The 15888-nt window shown below is 51.3% G+C and overlaps 1 long non-coding RNA gene across 1 annotated transcript; it reads right to left on the reverse strand.

Annotated features, from left to right (window-relative positions):
• Positions 1-6375: 6375 nt before the first annotated feature.
• Positions 6376-15629, reverse strand: LOC109393037 (uncharacterized). Its single transcript, XR_002126163.1, has 3 exons — positions 15545-15629; positions 8158-8251; positions 6376-6728 (listed from the first exon to the last, which is right to left on the reverse strand). It is a non-coding gene; the product is annotated as an uncharacterized LOC109393037 (long non-coding RNA).
• Between the last annotated feature and the right edge of the window lie 259 nt (positions 15630-15888).

Genomic DNA, 15888 nt, shown 5'->3' on the forward strand with positions numbered 1-15888 from the left:
GTGACTCTCACCCAGCATTTATTGAGCACCTCTACGTGTGAAAGCTTCTCTTCCACATCACCTGCTTCCCCTTACAAAACCCCAAACCCACTCTTTATTCTGTCACCAAATAGGTGGTGAGTGCCTTTGACCTGGAATCTAGGGGATCCCTGAGGACTGTTGAGCTGTAAGACTCTCTGGTTCTCTGTTGGCTGCTACTTCTGCAGCTGCTCTGGAAGAGTTTGGGTTCTGTGGCTTTATCTACACATGGAGTATCTGGAGTGCCCTTATTTAAGGGCAACCAGATAATATTCTCAGAGAGGAGACTGTGCCTTGAATCCAGTCTCAAAGTATTTGTTTCTTGCTCCTCTTGACATCTCATGATGCTTTTGGTCCTACTAGATAACTCAAACTACTGGCAGGTCCTTAAGATACTGGGAGGTAAAGAAACCCCCCTCCCCCCAAACATTTGAGAGAGGAGGGGATTTTCTGTTGTTAAGAGGCATGGAAAGATCAAGCAAATGTCAGTGACTGGCTCATGTTCACCCTCTCCTCATTTCTGGGACCTCCAGGACCTGGGACAGGTTGAGTACCTCTAATGGGAACCTCAACACTGAGCCCCAACAGTAATCAGAATCACAGAGCTGGACAAGGCTGGCTTTTCTCTTTCCAGGCAGGGAGAGCCCATATGGGTACCTATATTCCAGGCCACCACAAGCCACTGGTTGGCCAAGAGTTTGGGGGCCTCCTCTTTCCTTTCTTGTCCATCCTGGCTCCTCAACCTCAGAACTGAGCCATGGGAACCTTCTCCAGTTTGCTGGAACAGAGCATCATAAGCTGCTGCTGTTGTGGTCTGGGCCACCAGCTCCCCAGCCTGCTGCTGGTAGAAGGCTGTGATGTCAGCAATCAGTCCACAGCATCGCTCCACATTCCAGGACCTTCGTAGCGGGTGGGGAGGCCCATTTGGAAAGAATCACATTTGAAGCAGGCGATTTGCAGAAAGATGGGGAGAATGGAGGAAGGGAGAAGTGCTAGGTGGCCAACTGGGCAAAGCCCTGTTTCAGCCAGGCCACGTTGTGCCCACGCTTTTCCCGCAGCTCAGCCTTCCCACATGGCCTGTTCAAGCCCATCTGCCCAGCTCTCATCCCCTCTCCTGCTCCTGGGCCTTGGAGAAATGCCAGCATTTCCCTTCTCCGTCCCTTCTCCCTTCTGGGCCCCACCTGGCCCATTCCCAAGATGTACAAACCTTCCAGCTGGAAGCTGGCTTGGAGACAGGCAGTGTAAGCAGGGCAGGGGCTAGAACTTTAGGCTTGCATTCATGAACCTGTGTTCCAAAGCCAAGGATAGGTGGGCACACTTAGCAACTGAAATGTCACCTGCTTCCTGGCCCCCTTCCCTACCAGAACATGACCTCCCTGAAGGAGACTATAGAGGTAGAAGACCTGTGCCTGATGCAGATCTGTCCCTTTTCTAGTTGGTAGCTGTGAGCAGGTCCAATCCAAGTTGACCCCTCTTTCTCCACTTCCTCATCTGTAAAATGAGCGTGTCAAGTAGGGTAATCTGAGAAGGAATGAGTAACCCTGGAACTGCAGTACAGATCTTAGTTTTCCTTCTCATGCCCTCTCCCTCTGGGACCCCTTGGATGCTGGTCACATAGGAGCTGCTCTTGCCTGGCTGAAGGGACAGGAGGCCCCCACAAAGCAGCCCCACCTGCCCAGGAGCAGTCAGAGCCTTGAAACCCCCAGGAAGGGGTGTGTAAGCCCATATCTCTGTTGTTTATCCAAGACCCAAGAGAGGAGGTTGGGTGGAAAATAACTTAGGTCAGAGGAGGCACTATGAGGCTGCCGCCAGGTAGAGATGAGCAGGTGAGGTCTCATTTCCATTGCTTTGTCCCAGAAGCCCCCAGAGTACCGGTGTGCAGGGTTTTTCTCCTGCCCAGCCAGACCTGGCCAGGTTTGAAGGAGGAATCCCCACTGAAGATTGATGTCCCAGACTTGCCTTCCCCTCCCCCAACCTCATCCTTGGTGTTTTAAAGAAATTATTTGGACATAGGAGTTAATGGAAGTAGGTTGCTAGTGTGTGGGTGAATTCATCACTGTCTCCTTACATTCCAAGAGCAGATTTGTCTTTCAGGGTGAGATATCCTGGAGTGACTCTCAAGGTCTGAGGAATATAGGCTACATTGGGAGGGCAGGGCTAGGAGCAGCTGGGTAGGGATTTTGGGAAGCTGAGGTGACTGCAGAGTAGCTTTAGGGATTGGCTGGGAGGGCTTTCCCGTTTGTTCTTTAGTTATGGAGGGAAGGGAGGCAGAGGGTATTGGCATCGCTGGGAGTGCTGCTGACCCCACCCCCAAGCTGTCTCTGGCCCTGGGAAGCAGGCATACCCCCTGCAGGCCACCGCTCAGGGTGAAAAGGGCTATTTTTGCAGCTGTTGTTGGCAGTGATGAAAGGGGGAAGGTGGGGGTGTTTGATGGGGTGGTGCTCTGGAGAGAAGAGGGCTAGCTCTCTTGCCTTCCATATGAACAGGGAAGAGAATTAGGCAGGTGGGGGACAGAACTCCCTGGGTGAAGAGAGGACTGCTGCTCCTAACAAGGCCACACATAATCAGGCTTTCCCCACAATCTAAGTGTGTGTGTGTGTGTGTGTGTGTGTGTGTGTGTGTGTGTGTGTGTGCGCGCGTGCACATGCACTCACTCCTACATGTAGTGTGAGCACAGAGATACAGCTATGAAATGATTAGAGGGAGAATGACTAGAGACTATGCGGAAGCTGGTTCCCCACCTCTCCATCTGGTCAGATGTTTTTCTCAGCTATTTAGTTGGATTTTATTTGGTCATCTCTCTACTCCTTATTCTTGCTTCTTCCTCTTCCCTTGGTTTCTCAGTGTCCTGTCTCTTCTCTCTCTCTCTCTCTCTCTCTCTCTCTCTGATCTTGAAAACGGGAAGTGTTGGACAAAGACCCTTTCTACTAGCTGCCATTCTTCAGGATGCAACTAGATGGATTTCAATCAGATGAAAGAAGGAACTAGGAGTGGGGAGTAGTGGTTGGTCAGGAGAGAAGCCAGCCCCTGGGAGTGGGCTGTGGAATCCTATAGGCTCATAGAATGTTGGCGCTAAAGAGACCCGACGGACCTACAGACAGGGAGCCAGAGGTCCTTTTGGAAACAGCTATTATTGTCTGTTGTAATCTGTATCATCAATGGTACTTTTGGATGTGTCCCACTGGCACCTGGGGGAATGGCTGGGGAGAAGTGGAGTGTCTCCTGTGCTCACAAGGCTGGCAGACCCCCCCCACACTACACACTGACTGAGATAATTCACTGTCTGTGGAACAGCCTCTTCTCTCGAGGCTTAGAAGAGGCAGCTGATTTTGCTTTCAGAATATAACTTTCTCCTGCAGCCAGGGACGTATGCAGACTGGATAGCCCTCATCAGAGCTCTGGGCGTGTGCCCAGAGGGCAGGCTGCAGGGTCCTCATGGGTTGTCCTCCTCCCAGATGGACTGCTCTCTAGACAGTCTCCTCCTCGGTGACCCCTGGGGAAGCCCAGGTCTGATTCAGGCTCTGGCAGTGTGTAAAGCGTGCCCCCTTTTGCTGGGGCAACTAGAATCTGCTTGAACGCTCCTTCCTTTCTTCACCCCACGGCTGGCTTCAGCGAAACCAGACAGCAGGGGGCACTCCTGAGTCATCCCAGGAGAGGATTCTGGGCTGCGGGCTTCAGCCTGGACTCTGAGGACACTGGAAATTTTGTCTGTCTGCTTGTCAATCTGAGGGCGAGGAGGGCAGACCCTTTGAGAGCTGAAAGCACTCTTTCTAGCAGGCAGGGACAGAGACCTGAGAGAAAACTGGCTTTTCTGACTTGTCCCTGAGGTTCCTCGGGCTGGAAGGAACCTGACTTCTGCCTCTGGGAGATCAGCTAGTATGGCAGGTCTCCATCCCGGCTCCATGGCCAATGCCAGATGGGTCCCAGTTTGGGGACCTTTGCCAGTCCCCAGCAGCTGACCCTGGTTTGGCTGTCTTTAGGGAGCTGAATTTTCTTCAGAATGACTTCCAGTTTAACTTGTGCTGCTATTGCCCATGCCCTGCCCACTAAGTTCTTCATGATTGGGGCGAGGGGCAGCTTTTCTTTCTCCCCGATCTAACGCAGTCCTCTACGACTGTTCCTGGACCTGTCGGAGAGTCAGATGGGGGTGGGGTGAGGCATGGCGTGCTGAGCAGGTCGGTGGTGTGTGGTACTTTCCTGACCTGTATCTGACACAGCCAGGGCTTTCTGGGCAGCAGCTGCGTCCAAGGCCCCACTCCTGTTTCCTTTCCAGCTGTCTCCCTCAGACTTCCTCATCCCCCACCCAGTCCTCCTAAAGCCACTGACCCTCAGGAATTCCTCCTTTCCAGTAACAGAGCCTGTGTGGGCATTGATTTCTGGGCACAGGGTGGATAAGATGCCTGTATCCAGTTAGACAGCCCAAAAGAAAAGCCTGGCCTTTGGCTCTAGCACCTCCAAGTTCTCTCTGTCCAAAGGATGGGAGAGTCCAGGGCAGGGTGCCTGGTGGGGAAGATGGCTCTGTGGGCTAGAGATAAGGCTTTGTTGCCAGCAGGACACAGGCCCAAATTTCTGATTTTATTCTGGGGGAGGACATGTCTAAGTCCTCCTCGGGTCTGGTTTCTGACATCCAAACCTAGAGTCACTGGTTCTCTCTGAAGTCCAGCTCTGCAGGGCCCCGGGGTTACTGGGAACATGAAGGCAGCAGGTCTTCCAGGCCATGGAGGAGCGGGGCATAAGGGAAGGGAATATAAGGCCAGCGTTGGGGGCCCCAGCCAGGCCTGGCATGAGAACTGACTCACCTTCCTCAGTGTCTTCAGGGCCCTGACCCCAGCCCACCCCCCACTGAGTCATTACCTTTCAAGGTGTCTAGAGCAGCAGAGGTTAGGGCTGGGGTCTTTTCTGACTGAAAATCTTCAGACATGCAAATTCTGTAGCTATAGGCATAGCCATTTCCGTGTGTCTCCCAGCTCTTTCAGGATGTTTCACCTGAGTTCTTCCAGCTGCAGTTTTAGCCCACTCTTTAGCCTGTGGCACACCCTGGAGACCCCTGGGACACCCACCTGTGCAATTCGGGTGCGACTGAACCAGTGAGGCACAGATGTGTGGAAAGGGCTGAAGATGACTGCATCCCAGATCAGGCTATTCATGGGTCTCAAAGGTCAAGTGTGCCGGCCCTGGAGGAGGGTTGGTGTTTCAGGGAGGAAAATGGTGAGGGTTTGGAGCATCTGCAGTTGCTCAGTCATATCTGAGGTCTCCTTTTGAAAATGAGGGCTCAGCTGGACCAAGGAAAGACAGGAACTTTTAAGAGGCATTGTGGCCCCCCCTACATGGCCCTCTCATCTATTCTCTTGTGTCCCCTACCCCAGCCTGGCATCTGATCCTCTGTGTAGGGACAAAACCTTTTTCCATTCTAAATGACTGTTTACCCCTTTTCTCCAGTATGCTGGGCGTTAGCGGGACATCATCCTACCTAGGGAACCTCAGCCTCCTGAGATGGAAGCGAGGGGGAGGGCAGAAGCCACAGGCTCATTCCTGGTCCAGAAGTGAGTTGGAAGTTCACTAGCACAGCCATTAGCAATGACCACTCCTCACCCACCCAGCCACTACGATCCCAGGAGCCTCCTTTCCATGGCCCTGCCTGCTTAGGGAGCTAGGAGTTTGGACTAACTCAGTGATGGTTCCTTGGTATGGAATCTGACGGCCTGTGATGAGAAGGGGGATGTAGAAATCATAATAATAACAGCTCCTATTATGAGCACTTCCTACAGGTAAGGGGTTGGTCTAAGCATTTCACATGCTTTATCTTGTATAATCTTTAAACAACCCATTAAACCACGATCCCTGTTTTACAGATGAATAAACTGAGGTACACACTTAATGACAATAACAATTAAAATCGTGATAATAATGATAAAATTTTAACAGCTTTAATTTTTTTTTAACCTGATCTAGTGCCAGGCCCTGAGCAATCACAATATATATATGATATTATTAAGTCCTGGGAATTTATTATATTATCCCCATTTTCAACTAAGGCAACTGAGGCAGAGAGAGAAGTGACTTGCCCAAGGCCACACAGTCTTAGAAAGTGACCAAGCAAGAGCCAAACCCACTTGTCTGATTCCAAAGCAGCCTGTGTTCATGATCCCTTAGCAACTGCCTCCCAAGGGGCCATCATGGAGAGAGCGGGTGGTTATGGAAGAGAGGTCCACTGGCTTTTAAAAGCAGGGGGCCCGTAAACAAACAAACAAACAAAATAGTAAATAAAAATTTAAAATGATAAAAAAAACAAAAACAAACCAAAAAAACAGGGGGCCCATGGGTGGGACCCCATTACCTTTCAAGGTCTCTAGAACAGTAGCCATGACATCTGCCATTCTGGGAAACTGTGGAAAAGCACCCCGTCATCCCCACCTGACAGTGAGGGGAGCTTTGATGCTGTCTTCTCACCTACCTGGGCTGTATAAACCTGCAAACTTCAGGAAAACAGATCCTGGAACAGGCTGGACAGGGAGGCAGGGGATGTTCGCTCTGGCCCGAAGCCTCTGCGTCCCTGCTTACCCTGAGATGTGTGCCTCCACCCTGGCAGCCTGTCCTGGGGCTGCTATCAGTCTCTGCTTTCTTTCCCTCATCACTGTGAATCTTGCTGGGCTGCAGTTACCTTGGTAACTTGATGGGAAGCTCTTGAGGTTTTCTGGGACGAGAAAGGGCTATGGAGAGAGAAACCAGACTCTGTTAGGCTGCAGTCACAAAAGGGAAGAAACCATCCCGGTGCTCACTGCCCCTGCCAGCCAGCCAGCCATTCCTTCCATGGGTCTGATCTCCTCGTCTCCTGTGGCATCTGCAGGAGCTTTGCAGCTTTGGGGGCTGGGCCCGAGAAGAGGGAGCTGTCAGGTACTGCTCTGCCCTTGGAGTTGGCTCCATTGTCTTGAGCTCCCTGGACTCCTGCTTGCTGCTCCTGTGCCCTGGCTCAGAAGTCTTAATTCATTTTATGAAGTTCAATGCCTATTTTTTTATGAGACAGGTAACTATGGTGAGGGGAGGTCAGGCCTTGCTCTGCTGGACTTGGTGGGACCTCCAGAATTGCTAACTCCCCAATCAGCACTAGGCACACTGGTGAGATCAGGGTGGGCTGGGCAGGTTGGTGGGGATGGGGAGATACACTCGAAGTATGAGGAGGGGCCATGTCTCCAGGCTCCTAATCCCTGTGATGGGATCAAGGAGAATGTGTACCACCTGCCTCTTGAAGAAGCCTGCGCATCTGAGTGGGCACCTTCTGATGCTGTCCTTTGGGGTGGAGAGGAAGAGGTGTGGCTCCCCTTCCAGGGGCATATGAAAGCTCTCTCAGCTCTCCTGGGGGGGTTCTTTCTTTGGGCTGTCCCTGGTTGTGCCAACAAATCCCCAATCTTGACACCATTTTTACCTGTGGAGCTGGTTCTTTCTCCCTCTCTCCTAGTCTTCTTTCTTCCCTTTCTTCTGTAGTCTCAGTCTGAAATATGGCTTATTTCTTCCTTAGGTCAGGCTCTATAACTGGTCTCTGTTTCTCTCCTGGTCTTTACTCTCAGTCCTGGGCCTGAATCTATCTATCTATCTATCTATCTATCTATCTATCTATCTATCTATCTATCCATCCCCCTCCCTTCCTTGTCTCCTCCCAGAGTAGGAATTGACTTACTGCCCATTATAGAACAGCTCCATTCACTGACTTGCTGCTGGCACAGGCAGGGTCTGATGACGGTGGGGAGTAGATGGGGGGTGGCCCATGCAAGAAATTCCACTGATGCTGGGCTGGCTTCCCGCCAACCTTCGTGGCCAGGAAGAGCACTGGGAGCAGAGGTTTATGTGCTTCTCTCCAACCTAGAAGCTGCGGTCCAGGTTTGTGACTCCCAAATGGGCTGAGCGATTGGCCTTGTCCCTAGACCAGGCCAAACCGCTGTGTGCCCTGCTCCCGCTAGCCCTCTGGGAAGGATCTTTGACAACCTGCCCTGGCTCTAGTTACTGTCTGCCTGATCTCGTGTCCTTCAAAGAGGGAGATGATGGTTGACCCATTCATGGCAGATGCATAAGTACAGTTTCAGACTGAGCCAGTTGCTGGATATGGTCTGGAGTGAGACAGAATGACCCCAGGAAGACACTTACCTACTCAACATATTGTCAGACTCCCTCCTCTCTTTGCTTTCTGACTCAGGGGTCAACTCCCCAGGGGTTGATTCCTCCTTGAAGTAAGTGCAACCTTGCAGGGAACGGAAGGGAGGAATGAGACTGGGGCTGCCCAGGTCGGGAGGGCCTGGAGTCCCTGGCTGTGGAGGCTGGGCCCTCCTGCGTCATTTAATTAGCTAATGTCTGTAAAAGGCTGGGCATCAGAAAAGCCCTATACAAATGTTGAGCACAATTTCATTTCCAACACTCGCCAAGAATATATTTGCAGACTTTAGTGAAAGGTCACTGGGCCTGCCTGGGGCAGAGGGAGGATTCCAGGCAGAGCCCAGAGAGAGGACGCCCCTGAGAAGCTGGGGCAGGGGAAGGAGAGGCCACCGTGCAGGCCAGGGTCCCTGCCTCCTTGGAGTTCCAGCTGAGCATCTTGGCACCATGCCTGCTTCTCACTGCCTCTGCCCCTCCTGACTCCCAGGGTCCTAGGGGCTTAGTTAGCCCTCTCTGCAGGGACCACCCTCAGAGACTTTCCACCAGGCAATTATGCTAATATTCACAACAACTAATATTTACTGAACACTTACTATGTGCCAGGTTGTGCTAAGGGGGTGGAGCGCTCCAGCTTGGGGAGAAGTGGCTGCTTCTCAGTGTGGGGGAGGAGCTTTCCAGTGTGAGGTGAGCCACTGTGTGCTGTAAGCCCAGGTCTGCATGAAGTCTATCTGAAGCCTTCAGGAGGTGGGTAGCAACTATTCTGCTCTGACCAATAAGAGGAGTTCCTGCTTTGTAATCCAGATCCCTCTAGTGTGGATGTTCTGCAAGCTTCTGGACTCTTCTCTCCTTTTTTCCAGTAACAACTCACCTAACTCTAAATTCATTATGGGAGATCATTGAGATCAATTAGCCTTGACAGGCTCCATGTCCAAGGGGCAACTTTCTAGTTTTTGGTGCTCCAAGGCCTATTTATGTGTCTCTGTCCTGCTCAGAACTCTGTTATCCAATATAGAGGAGCAGTCCTCGCTCCATCTCTGGGCAGGACTTAGTTTGGGGTGAGGGCCAGAGTGGCAGAGATTGGGAGAGTGGAATAGCCAGTCTTAACCCCTCATAGCTCCATAGACAAGGTGAGTGCTTTGGGAGGGTGAGCGTCAGCAAAGCAGGGAATGGAGCGTTCCAGAAGAGGCAGGCAGGCCAGGCTGGGAATATTGATAACATGTTCCCAACACCCGCTGGGCCTCCTTTACCCCCAGCCCCTTACCCTCTAAAATCTGAACAGAGCTTGAATAGGCTTTCTGAGAGACAAGGTCCTTGAGCCCCCAAACATTGCCAGCCTCCACTCTGTCCCCAGTTGTTCTTCTCTGGTTTCTCTCCAGAGTCCAGGGACCTCCATGTGTCATCAGTGCATTATCATTCTGATTTTTATCATTAGTCTTTGAAAAAGCATGACTCCCCAGCTGAGGCAGCCCCCAACAACCTGAGGAGGAGTACAAATGGATGGAGACATGTGGGGCGGACACACAGATGCACAGACACAAATGCTGATGCTTGGTCCCAGGGGTGTGTGTAAATGGACACAAACCCGCTGGTGCATACCGCACACACAGCTTTACACACGGGCAGAGATTTTCTACATGCCAAGATGCAGTTATACCAGGGACCCTACAGAGCCGTATCACTGTAGCCACACTCGTTTGCTTACAGTCCCCGAGATTCCCTCAACATCTAGCATCCTCCAGCTAGACGCAGCATCCAACAGCCTCCGCCTCCTGCAAACCCAGAGTCCATGCTCCACAGCCTCCGGGTGGGGGAGGGCAGTGGAATGTGGAAGCAGAGGTTAGAGACCTGCGAGTTTCATTAGCCACAAGAAGCATGTCTAGAATCTAAAGGCACCGGGACTAGGGTAGGGCACTGCGGGGCGGTTGCAGACGGTGAGTTCACATTTCCCATCTCCTCCCCCATTAGGAAGCTCCTCGGCGGCCATAAAGCCATTTAGAGATTACAGCAGCTCCCTCAATAAAAGCTGCTTTTTCAAAAGGTGCTTTCAGTCAATTTGCATTTGCTTCAGGGACACCCTAATGTGTGGGAGACCTGCCTCCTCAGCTTCCCTTCGCTGTCCCCATTTGAGTCCCTGGCCCACACCACCCCCTCTTTCTTCCTCACTCCTCTCTTTTGCCTCCATTGATGGGCACAGTTATTGGTTAGGCTGGGTCGGGCTTTGCAGCAACCCAGGGATCTTGGTGGGGAGTGGGAGGTGGTGAACACTAGCCACTGACCCATGATCCGTGGACAGGCAGCTACAGAGATAGCCCAAAGGGGCCACAGCCGAGAGTTTTCCCAAAAGAGAGGAGGGAGAGCCAAGGACTTCGGGGAACCCTCCCACTTCCCCCAGGCAGCTGCAAGCTCATCTCCTAGGGAAGGGTGACTCTGTTTGCTGTTTGCAAGTGGGGGTGCAATAAGAGATAGGCAAAGTCAGCTTCAACTTTTAAGACTTCCTCTGTCAGCCACCTCCCATGCATTCACTTCTTAGAAAAAATAATGAAGACTTACTATGTACCAGGCTTTATGCTGTGTGGCCCCTGCCCTCAGAGATTCCAGTCTAGTGGGGAAAACCCACACAAAAATGAGGAAACCAGCTGATAAGTACAGAATTACAAATTGTATAATATAAATTACTACAAAGTGAACAGATAGGGTGCTGAGATAGGAAGGCAGACCTACATTAGATGGAATAATCAGGGAAGGGTGGTGACATAGGGACAGACCTAGAAGAGTAAAGCCAGGGGAAGAGCATTTCAGGTTGCAGGAACTGCCAGTGCAAAGGCCCTGTGGCAGGAGTGCTGGGAAAGCAGAGGGCGGTGTGACTATGGTAAGGCGGTGCGAGGAGAACTGGTGCTCGATGCGGTCTACATGCTAAAGCTGGGCAGGGTCAGGCTGTGTGAGCCATGGCAAGGAACTTGGTGTTCTCCTAAGGGAGGAGGGCAGTTCACACAGAGGTCTAATCAGGGCAGTCAGAGGCATGATGGGACCTCTATTCAGTAGGAGGGTGTGTTAAGAGGGTGCTAGTGGGGGCAGGGAGACCAGTGAGGAGGTTATTGCAGTCATCCCAGCAAAGGGAGGCAGGACAGGGAAGTAAGGCAGCCAACTTTTTTTTGTTTAAGGGAGAATCAACGTCCTCAACGTAACTGCTAGGTACACATCAAGAATTCCTCTCTTGATTTGTCCTTTTTCACGCCAAAGGTACACCATGGAATTTCCCACCCCAGCTCAGGGCAAAGCCATGGCTGGTGCCTCCTCATCCCCCACATCACCCCGTGCTGAGGGTGCTGTTCTTTGGAGACTCTCCAGGGAAGGTGCCCACCTGCCTCCTGGGACATCCTGCAGGGCTGGGAAGAGGCTGCCATTCGGGCAGAGGGGTCAGTTTCAATGCCTTCTTGCCCATGTCTTGTTCCACAGCATGTCCACAGTGCTACACGCTGGGCAGTGTCCAGCTCAGACCTGGCAGAGTCAGGTAGACACAGAGCCACCCACCCCTACTCCCAAAGCCAGGGCTCCAGAGGCTTTAAAGCCAATTCCAGCTCCCTGCTGCCCCTCCCACCATCAATCAGGGATAGAAAGGATGTCAGAATCAGGACTAGGGGCAGTGGGGTCTCTCAGAGCCTGAAACGTCTCCCAGGGATGCAGGAATATGCGGCGAGGATCCTGAGCTTGAACATTTACAGGTAGCACTCAGGATTGAAAACTGATTTATAGTCTGTAGGCAGGCAGGAGGGTGCGGGAGGAGGGTGAGGAGCTCTGTATACAGTGCAGCCTTGTGGGGCGGTGGTAATTATATATTACATTGATCTGTCCTTGCAGCACAGTGAAGGGCAGTGGGAATGAGACTCTAAATCACACTTCCCTGATGCTCCCCATAGCTCACCTCCCTGTGATGTGGCCCCAGAGCCCAGGGCTGACACTTCTGTACACACACACACACACACACACACACACACACACACACACACACTGGTGGGGACCAGCCTGACTGGAGGCCCAGGGAGCAGGAAGATGGGATGTTATCACCTCTGGCGGTTTCTAGGGGCTGCTCATCTCATAGGCCTCATTGTTTATTGCCCGCCCCCACCTTCTTCCACCAGGGCCTGAAGGTGAGCTGTGTCATTTGAAGAAGACAGCCCCACCCACCCTTCATTGGTTCACTCCTGTGACATCTCTTCTCCACACCATAGTAACTCCGTTGGCTCACTTGGGACCTCATTACTTTTCTCCTGGATTTTCACCACTGTCTCACTCTTAAACCCCTCCCTCACCCATCATCCTTTATTTTGTTGCCATGGTGATCGCCCTACATACACCTCTGACCATAATCTTGATCTCATTTGTCAGGGAATTGCAGGTGTGGGGAGAGATGGTCTTTGGGTTCTTGAGGGATCAGGAGGGAAGAAGTCTCCCAGGCTCTTCGCAGGTCTGTGTTTGCAGCCGGTTCACAGCCCGCCCGCCCTGAGCTATCAGCCCAGGGACAACACTGGTACTCACCCTTCCCCGGCTGGACCCTGGTCCCTGGACCAATCACTGGGGCCCTGGCCACAAACAGCTGGCACTTCCTGGTTCATGAAAGAGGTGGTACTGCTAAGTGGTGATGAGAAAGGGCTCTGGGGCCAGACAGACCTGGATTTGAGTTCTAGCCTAGACCACGCATGAGTTATTTGAGTAGTGAACTGATTAAGAGCAAGAACTCGGCAGCCAGACTGCCTGAGTTTGAATCTTGATCTGCTACTCTTTAGTCAGGCTAGGGCAAGTTAATATTTAACTCCTCTGTACAGTTTCCCCATTTTCAAACCAAGGGTAATAATAGTACCTCCCTCACAGGGTTGTTGTGCAGATTAAAGAAGCACAATACATAATAACATTTGTAATCTTCCCTGGAATGTGAGCTATTATTATTGTAATTTCACCTCTCAGAGCCTCAGTTCTCTTGTCTATAATAAGTCTCCACAATACATCTCTTCCCTGCCTCAAGGTTGTGAAGATCAAATGACACATTCCCTCTAGAAACTCTCTCAAAGGCTCTGCAAATGTAAGGTATTATAATTTATCATCAGGTACTTACTCCCTGGGGTTCTCAGGGTTTGGACTAGAGGGCCACCTTCCCTTTCACAACAAAGCAGTTACCTGCATCCTTCTACACCAGCCTCAAGGCAGAAAGTTGTGGAGTTTTGGAGCTAGGAGCAGCCTGGAAGGTCATGGGGCCTCCTCCACCCAGAGGACCGGATGCCATACTAGGCCATTCGGGACAGATGGGCATTTCTCATAGAGAGAGAGGGTTTCAAAGGAGGCTGCTAATTAAATTAAGGACAGAGAGTTTACTCTTTATTGCAAAGGTGGACCCAGGCTTTGTGGGTTCCAAATACTAGGGAAGCCCTCTTTAAGAAAAACAATGCAAAATTATAAACATAAAATAAAGTGCAGGCTTTGAAAAGGGCCTGTACAAATGGGGAGCCATGAAGCTTAAGCTTCATTAGCTTCACTGAAAATCCACCTTGTCAGTTGGTTGCTTATGGCGACAACAAACCATTTCCGCTGTGTCATAGGCCAGGACCTCCCGAGCGCTAGAGTGGGCTCATCCTCCACCCCGACTCTGGAAGTCACCCATTATGTGGGCCGTGGCTCCTCCACTGCCTTCACCTCAGGCTAAATTGTTCTTTGTCAAGATCCACAAGCTATTTATTTTTGCTTTCAATGCATTTGCATGCGATTTACATATCATTAATATTCACACACACATTTGGTACCCTTCCTCTGTCTCAGTTTAAGCTGGATTTCTGAGACTTAGTTAACAAATTAGATTGAATTCTCTTCGCAGGATGTAGAGGGGAAAATACGGTCAATTTGGGGGTGCGTGTGAGAGGGGGACGATGATGACCTTTGTCTTGGAGTCAGTTTCTAAAGTCTCTAGCCCGACTCAAATTATCCTCCTTCACATATTCCTGTTCTCTGCCAACCTCACGCCTTCCCAATTTCCCTATGATTATGAAGTTGGAAATCCATATACAGTATTCAAGGACACATATACCCACCCAAATGCTGGGCTTACTGTGGCACAAGTGTGGCCCCTGAAGTCAAGAGGCACATGGCATCAAGATGCCAGCAGACAAGAGCACACAGGAGTACTTCCTCGGATCACTCCCAGGGAGAATCAGCCCCCTAGAGTCCCCTAACATTGTTTAGAAGTCCACATTTCCCCCACTACTGACAGAAACAGATGGCAAGTGGGAGTATGTATGAGGGTGTGTGTGTGTGTGTGTGTGTGTGTGTGTGTGTGTGTGTGTGTGCGCGCGCGTGCGCACATATGCACATAAGCTGTACACACATATAAAAAGTGTGCACACATTTGTGACACAGTGAATGCCCACGTGCACATTAGTACATTTACTAAGACAGGCAGAGGAAGTGGCGGTAAGGATGTGGGAAGGAAGATCTCGGTTTTAAGAAAACCATATTGTGGTTCTAAATGACATCAATGGTGAAATCCGCTTCCCCAGAACTGCCCTGTAATGGGGAGGCAAAAACAAACTAACAAGGCAAGAAAAGGCCTCAGGACAGAGGTGGGGTGCAGCTGCCAATGTCACCACCAGCTTCAGCAATGACATCACTCTCCCAGATCCCTTCTCTGAACTGGTGAGTCACCCAGAGCCCAGTCAATACTGCGTTCCATTTGTCGACACCATCTTTATGCTCTCAGGAGCCAATTCATGCTTCCCTCTTCCACACATCCCAACCCCTGCCCCCACGCACTCCTGAGGAGCCTGAACCTAAACCCTGGGGCTTCGCTCTCCTTTAAGCCTCTATCAGATAAGGCAGGAATCCCTGTTCTGGGTGAGGTAATCAGAGAGAAGAGAAGGAACCAGAGAAAGAAACAAAGAGAGAGACACTCTTGTATAGATGGGGGTGGGGTGGGGTGGGGTGTCTTGGAACAGAAGTTGAAAGCTTGCAGAGCCAGCCTGTGAATAAGGAAAGGAGAAGGAGGAAGATGCAGAAAAGAGAATGGAAAGGAGACAGTCAGACGAGAAAGAAGAAATAGGAAACTGGGATTGGAGAAGAGAGATGGGGTGAGGTGAAGCTGACAGCGATAGAGTCTCATTTCTCAGAAACCTAGGCTCTCTACCCCATTTCCCTAGTTCTCCAATCATATTTGGATCCCCAGACCTAGTGATGCAGAGGGAAGCCCAACAGGCCAAAGCACCTCCCTGGGAGAGGAGCCCCGGTATCTGCCATATGAGGTTTCACTGTAGTCTCGCCTGCCCTGTTAGATAGGGGTGGGGGTGGGGTGGGCGGGGAAGAAGCAAAGAGTGAGAGGCACAGAAGGGAAGGCATGAGTACTCACAGGGCAGCTCTGGTTTCTCTCTTGGGACCTCAGTTTTTTTCTAAAGCCTTGGCACCTGCCCAACCATTGTTTCCTTCTGCCTGGCCCTCGTGCTCCGTGGCAGCCTGAGCATCATCCCTTGCCATTGGGGAATCAGAACAGGGGCCCCTTTATCTGAGTGAGACTTGACTGCCCAGTCTCTGTGACTCTAATTTCCCAAGATCCTGTTTGTTCCCGGTGTAAAGTGAGCTGTCACAAGGAAAAAAGCCTTTGGGTTTATTTCTGAGTCAACAACGTGGCACCAGAGAGGTAAGTCTGGGCTTTCACGAGATCGCAGCAAGTTTCAGGTGGAGACCCACTGTTTT

The sequence above is a fragment of the Hipposideros armiger genome, unplaced genomic scaffold (genome assembly GCF_001890085.2).
Source record: "Hipposideros armiger isolate ML-2016 unplaced genomic scaffold, ASM189008v1 scaffold_11, whole genome shotgun sequence".
NCBI classification, from domain to species: Eukaryota; Metazoa; Chordata; class Mammalia; order Chiroptera; family Hipposideridae; genus Hipposideros; species Hipposideros armiger.